Raw genomic sequence first — 7,405 nt, forward strand, 5'->3', positions numbered from 1 at the left:
AGGTTCAATCCCTGGGTTGGGAAGATCCCCTGGAGGAGGGCATGGCAACCCATTCCAATATGCTTGCCTGGAGAATCCCCATGGACAGAGTAGCCTGGTGGGCTACAGTCCATGGGATTGCAAAGAGTTGGACATGACTGAGTGGCTAAGCACAGCCCACTGTTATCACCATCCACTTTTAATGAAGGAAACTTCAGCACAGAGAAATTAAATCATTTCCAAAACTGTCAGCCCCAGAACCTTCAGCAGCCTATGTTGAAGTTTCTTTAAGAAAAATAGCTCCACGGTGATTGATTAGAACCCTCATGGCCATAACTCCAGAATGCTAACTGGTCCCCATCCTGCCAACACTTCTTTTCCTTAAAACCTCAAATTCCTAATATGACGGGAAAAGAAAATCTGATTGTGGGTATGCCCTGGCTCTCCACTTTTAGGCAATCCCATTCTCTACCCTCCTCCTTCCTCAGGGGGTCCTGTTGCCACCACTTTCCCTAATTTTCTGCTGCCCAGGCCTTCAGCTGTTCATATGATCACTAGTGGCTCAGCCCCCCTCATAAGTTTTCCAAACAGAGGCCTGGCCCACCAGATCGTAAAGGTTAGGCCCGCATATTCCAGAGGGCCATGTCAGATGAGGAATTCTATTAGAAAGCTTTGCGTCTGGAGTTTTCTAATGGTGCCTTCAGGCAAAAAAAATTAAAATTAAACCAACAACCCCTCCCTCCACTCCTCCCCCCCCCCCCAACCATTCCTGCTTTCCCTACAGCAAGATTTCTGACTTGGTTAAATCAAATTCATTAATAAGCAAGGGGGACAAGCACTCCAGGCAGTTTACCCTTCAAAATGTAAACTGTTAAAACATTTTGTGGTTACAAGCATTATGAAAAAGAACGCATTTTCTCTCATGTTTTGTGATATCTCATAATCAAAGGTTTTCTGATACATGCAGGGAACACTATGGAGATGGTCACATGTAAGGTCGTTTCACTTTCAGCTTTCTTTACAGTAATGATAACATGCCTGAAAGTTTAAAACCAGCAGCTACAGTTTACCTGGTCTTCCTCTGCTGTCGGCCACTGTTTTTCCCCACTGAAAATATTCTCAGGGTTGTGTACGAGCCATCTCTGTTTCTCTTACAGATCCCAAATGCCCTTGTGTGTGTGTACCCAGTTTGTTCAGCTTTCTCCTCCCTCCGTTTTTCCCTCCCTTCCTCCCCACCCCTCCTCTCTCTCTCTCTCACACACACACACACACAGACACACAAACCCTGTTCCCTGGTATGGGGCTGAAGTTACAGAGAAAGAACCCAAGGAAAAAAAAGTGGTTTTAAGGTCCCTGTAAAGTCACGGCTGGTTGGGGCCTGACTGGTTGGGGCTTGGGAGGGGAGGGGACAGAGGGGACTTCTTTGCAGGGGGTTCCCAACCTGTCTTTGTCTGAAAACTGGGCACTGGGCCAGTTCCAACCCAGCGGATTGCCTGGCCTCCAGCCCAGTGATGGATCTGACTGTCATTTCCCTACCCCCGGTGAGGGAGGAGGCAAGCTAAGAAGAGGGGTGAGGAGGAGGAAAGCAGAGCTGAGTCTGGGAAAAAGGTAGGAGGGGCGACACGGGAGGAAGGACTCAGCTGGGGAGGTGGAGGCCTCCCCCAGTCCCAGAGCCTCTTGTCAGTCCCCGCTCCCCTGTTAGAATCCATTATGAAAAATCAGGGGAGGTAACGACTCCATCAGAAAAGGCGTCTTGTGTTCCGGCAGTGAGAGGAAAGGCAGGAAGGCTGTTGCTCCATCACTTCTAACAGTGAGACAATGCTGGTTAAAACCTTTTTTCTTATTTAAACGTCTTATTTTTAAGAACTTCCTGAAAAGGGAAGCCAGCCTTCTTCTTCTTTGGGAATAAAACCTGTAGCTAAATGCTCCTCACCAGCAAGAAATTCTTCTTTACACACAACTTAAATCAAAAGACCAACCCCTCTGTATTTAAAAAATGTTGCCAGGGCAGGAAAATGAGGTTCATGACATTTGGAAGCTGACAAAAAGGACAGCTTTGGTGAGAAGGAAAACAGTATAGTTATAAGGACTCATCTATTTTGATTGATTTCTTCCCTTCAAAATCTTTACCCTTGGGTACTCTTTGTGAGGGTTTCCCAGATGCCTCAGTGGTAGAGAATCAGCTTGTCAATGCAGGAGATGTGGGTTCAATCCCTAGGTTGGGAAGCTTCTCTGGAGTAGGAAATGGCAACCCACTCCAGTATTCTTGCCTGGAAAATCCCATGGACAGAGGAGCCTGGCAGGCTACAATCCATGAGGTCATGAATAGTTGGACATGACTTAGTGACTACACACAGATTGTGACTGTATTTCTCTAAATTAAATGTATGTTTGCATTCAAAGTGTGAACAATATGACAGCTCCTCTAGACCAATTCCCCTCACCTTACTGATGAGGAAATAGAGATCCAGAGAGGTCCAGTGACTAGCCCAAGGTCACACAGGTGGAAGGACACGAGACAAAGTTTCACTCACTCTGGCTCTTTCACTCTTGTTCTCCACCAAGTGGTACCACGCCTTCCCTGGCTTTCTCTACTTCAGTCTAATTTTAGCTAACTTTAAGCAACATACGTGTGCAGTGTGTGTGTGTGTTCGTTTTCATGACATCACCTTATATATTCTATCTTGCTATTTATCTATCATTCACCTGTAACTGTCTCACTAAACAGAACTGCTTGAAATAGTGATACATGTCTCTCTGATTCTCTCTTGAATCTTTAATATTCAGAAAAATGACTGAATTATAGCTGGTCCCCAATCAAAGTCTGTGGGATATATGTTAGTGGGAGGGTGATAATAACATGAGTGCTGACACAGTGAAGTCATCAATAAATTACAAAGAAGTTGAAAAGGCAATCAGAAGCCATGTTTTCATTCCATCAATTTACCCCTTTGAGGTGGGTTGTACATATTGGTGTTTATAGAAGAAATCTGAATGTATGTCTCTAACAAGGCAGTGCTGGTCAGGAGGAAAGCCTGGTAGTTGTACTAGAGCCCACTGCACTTTAACAGGCGGAGTCTACACAAGACGACTGACATTGCTAACTAAGAGGAAGCCCATATACACACCAAAGAGAAGCTCTGTGTGGTGAGCCCCATTCAGAGGCTGGGCCTCGCTCCTGTGTTCAGAAATGTTGTTCTGTAGTCATATCTGTCTTCAATCTGCATCCTCCCAGACTCCCCCAAGCTGCTTTTCCACTAGTACTGTGACTGGAAGTCAAGAATGCTGTTCACCAAGACTTTCAATTCTGACTTGCAGGCATCTGGCCCGGTGTTCTTCCTGGTGCTTCTGTAGCAGGCAGGGTTATTGACCAGTTCTAGCCAATGAGCTTTGAGAAGAGCTTTTAGTTGCTGGTTCCAGACACTGCAGAGCTCTTTCCATGTGTAAGACAGTGAGGGGTGTTCTTGGAAGAAGTTCTTCCTTTAGACCGAGTCTCTGAGTCAGGAGACACAGAGCAATGAACATGGAACACCGGCAACAGAGAAACCTTCTTTATTCTAAGCCACTAAGATTTGGGTTTTGTTACCATAGCATAACCTAGCCTGATGGATATAATGTGTGAGGTATCTGAGGGTGCTAATGACTGTGACACCATAGTATTGCATCCTTTGAAGGGAAAGTTATTCCCTTTTCACATTCCTCCCAGCTAAACAGATGAGTTGAGGAAAAGATTGGATTAAAGGCTATTATGTGTTAACAGCTTTCCTACTATTGCCCACCTTCCTTTTGCACTGAGAGCTGAGCTTGGGCTCAAAATATTTGGCCGGAATTTCATTCTATTTTGTTTTCATAGATTATTTTATAACAATCTCTGGGGAACATGATCCTGTTCATTTTTTTTTTTAATTTATAGAATGTTGCAAAATTTCCTTTGAACATAAATTTATTTAAACAAAATAAAAGAACTACCATCTCTACAGTGTTTACTATGTGACAGGCCAACTTTAAGTTTTGGGCATGTCATTACCTACTCCATCATCGGAAGAATTTTATGAAATAGGTACCATAATATCTCCACTTTGCAGATGAAAAAACTGAGGCACAAAGGCTAAGAAGTAGCCCAAGTTCTCCCATTTAATAAGTGACAGAGCCACAGTTCAGTTCAGTTGCTCAGTCGTGTCCATCTCTTTGCAACCCCATGGACTGCAGCACACCAGGCTTCCCTGTCCATCACCAACTCCTGGAACTTGCTCAAACTCATGTCCATCGAGTTAGTGATGCCATCCAACCACCTCATCCTCTGTCGTCCACTTCTCCTCTTGCCTTTAGTCTTTCCCAGCATCAAGGTCTTTTCTAATGAGTCAGTTCTTTGCATCAGGTGGCCAAAGTATTGGGGCTTCAGCTTTAGCATCAGCCCTTCCAATGAATATTCAGGACTGATTTTCTTCAGGATTGGTGGTTTGATCTCTTTTGCAATCCAAAGGACTCTCAAGAGTCTTCTCCAACACCATAGTTCAAAAGCATCAATTCTTCAATGCTCAGCCTTCTTCATAGTCCAACTCTCACTTCCATACATGACTACTGGAAAACCATAACTTTGACTAGATGGACCTTTGTCAGCAAAATAATGTCTCTGCTTTTTAATATGCTGTCTAGGTTTGTCATAGCTATTCTTCCAAGGAGCAAGCATCTTTTGATTTCATGGCTCCAGTCACCATCTGCAGTGATTTTGGAGCAAAAGAAAATAGAGTCTGTCACTGTTTCCACTGTTTACCCATCTATTTCCCATGAAGTGATGGGGCCAGATGCCATGATTTTAGTTTTTTGAATGTTGAGTTTTGAGTCAGATTTTTCACTCTCCTCTTTCACCTTCATCAAGAGGCTCTTTGTCCTCCTCACTTTTTGCCATAAGGGTGGTGTCATCTGCATATCTGAGGTTATTGATATTTCTCCCAACAATCTTGATTCCAACTTGTGCTTCATCCAGCCTGGCATTTCCCTTGATGTAATCGGCATATAAGTTAAATAAGCAGGGTGACAATATACAACCATGACATACTCCTTTCCCAATTTGGAACCAGTCCATTGTTCCGTGTCCTTTTCTAACTGTTGCTTCTTGACCTGCATGCAGACTTTAGGAAATCTGTTTCCACAATTTGTACTCTGACAGTTGATTTAAATTAAAACAAAAACAAAATTTGAGATGTCCCTTTTGTTCTGCTGGTATGTGCCCATAGCAAAGAGTTTGAGGGTGGAACATGAAAGATGGTGTTTCAGGAACCTCCTTTCGGCCTGCAAGGAGACGTGTTCTGCACCCTCCCACAGAATGACCTTTGACCAGATTCACCCACCTGTATTCCTGTTGAGGCCAGAGAGCCGTGCCTTGCTTATACAAGGCTCAGGGACTCAGGGCAGTACTTTCATGACCATGGAAGGAAAATGGACTTGTGAGAGCTTGAAGGAAGATAGAAGGGACTGTGGTCTTCCCAGGTGGTGTTAGTAGTAAAGAACCCGCCTGCCAATTCAAGAGACATAAGAGACTCAGGTTCGATCCCTGGGTTGGGAAGATCCCCTGGAAGAGGGGAGCAACCCACTCCAGTTATTCTTGCCTGGAGAACCCCATGGATAGAGGAGCCTGGCAGGCTACAGTCCATAACGTTGCAGAGTTGGACACAAGTGGAAAGACTAGCATGCACATGTGCAGGTGTTAGATAGGTAGTCAGAGGGGAGGGAGGGAGTGACCATTTGTGTCTGAAGCTTTTATCTGCAGAAATACCCTTTTTTCAGAAGCACTGGATTTCTTGGCACCCACTCAACAGATGAATTCAGTTCTTGCCACCCTATACACAGTGCCAGCTATCCCAGCCATTCCGGGCCTCTCCATTCAGAAGACTTAAAGGAGACACCCCATAACACTCCAGTGATTAGAAAGAGAATTTTGATGTGTTTTTTCTTATGGTTTTCAACCTTTGGGGAATATCTTGTCCAGACTACTTTAATTTTTGAAACAAAGAAATTTCTTTAAAATGCCTCCTTGAATCTTACTTAGCATGGAGCTCTCCAGTTTCTTTGAGTGGAAGAAATTAGGAAGCTAATGTTATTAGGAAGCTGGGTTTTTGTTTTGTTTTTTGTTTTTTTTATGCATTATTGTGACTTCAAGACCTAAATATTCCAGGAAAAAAAAAAAAAAAACTTTAAGGATCAATGGATTTGAAAGAAGGCCTTTTCTTTATCAGAGTGTGCTCACCCTGGCTTCTTCTAATAAGAAGAGCAAGCCTTCCTGACTCACTCAGGTCCTCAGTCCATTTTGTTCTTGCCATATTTTTTTTTTTTCATATATATATATTTTTTTATATCTCTGCTGCCTAAGCATATGGAAAGAAGGCTTGTGGTGGAGAAACCACAAAAGAGGCTCAGATTCATATGTCATTTAATGCAATATAATTGGTGGTGGCGGTTGAGGGTGGGAAATCTGTATTCATAGTTGGTTAAAAGTAGGAAGCATGAGTCAGTAGGTTGGGTTCTCGCAGTCCGATTACTTTGATTATCATTTCCTGACAGTGAGTCCAGTGAGTCTTATATAATACAATTTCGCCCATCAGCCAAGGAGACAAGATTCATTTCACGTTCAATCACTTCGTTATTGTTCCTTTCAATAATTGGAGATTACTGAAACCTCTTCGCTGGTGTTAAGAAAATGTGTGTATTTAGGCAATAGATGGCAGTGTTTCCACAAATTTTAATATTGCAATGGCTCTTAAAGGCAGCCTGGTGCTCAGCTCCCCTGTAGCTTGCCGTGATCGTATAGTGGTTAGTACTCTGCGTTGTGGCCGCAGCAACCTCGGTTCGAATCCGAGTCACGGCAGGAGGGGAGAGAACTTTTGGAAGAGAATAGTGCAGGTCGCAAGCTGAAGTCCATCCAATAAAATTTTGCAACCAGACATAGAATAAATAATAAAAATCAATAAAACACAAACTGCTGCAAAAGGTTTTAAACTTTAGAAAGATGACATATGCAGAGTGTCTTTATTAATGCATTAACCCTGTTGCAAGTGTGTTGTGTGTGGGTTTTTTTATTTGCCTTGACGGATAATATGATAAGACTGGAGTGTAGTGGGCATGTAATTAATATTAATTACAACTACTTAAGCTCTGCTTTGAGCAGACTCGTCAAGTCTGCTTGCTTTTGAGCCTTGCCAGGGCTGTACAGTAATAACAACCCTGAATTATTTGGAAAGATATCAGCGGTAGATGTGGAAATCCTGTTTAACCAGGCATGAATTGTTGTTAGGAGGGTTTTTTTTTTTTCAGGATGACAGAGAGAAAATGAACTGTCCCTTATCAGTAATTGCAGGAAACATTTTGTTTCTATGATATGAACTGGCTGTAATTTAACTTTCCTGCCTCATTGGATAATGTAAGGAGC

The 7,405-nt window shown here is 43.1% G+C and overlaps 1 non-coding gene across 1 annotated transcript; it reads left to right on the forward strand.

Moving 5' to 3' along the window:
• The first annotated feature begins 6,772 nt into the window (after positions 1-6,772).
• On the forward strand, positions 6,773-6,844 carry TRNAH-GUG (transfer RNA histidin (anticodon GUG)). The gene has a single exon. It is a non-coding gene; the product is annotated as a tRNA-His (tRNA).
• The last annotated feature ends 561 nt before the right edge of the window (positions 6,845-7,405 follow it).

The sequence above is a fragment of the Muntiacus reevesi genome, chromosome 17 (genome assembly GCF_963930625.1).
Source record: "Muntiacus reevesi chromosome 17, mMunRee1.1, whole genome shotgun sequence".
NCBI lineage: Eukaryota > Metazoa > Chordata > Mammalia > Artiodactyla > Cervidae > Muntiacus > Muntiacus reevesi.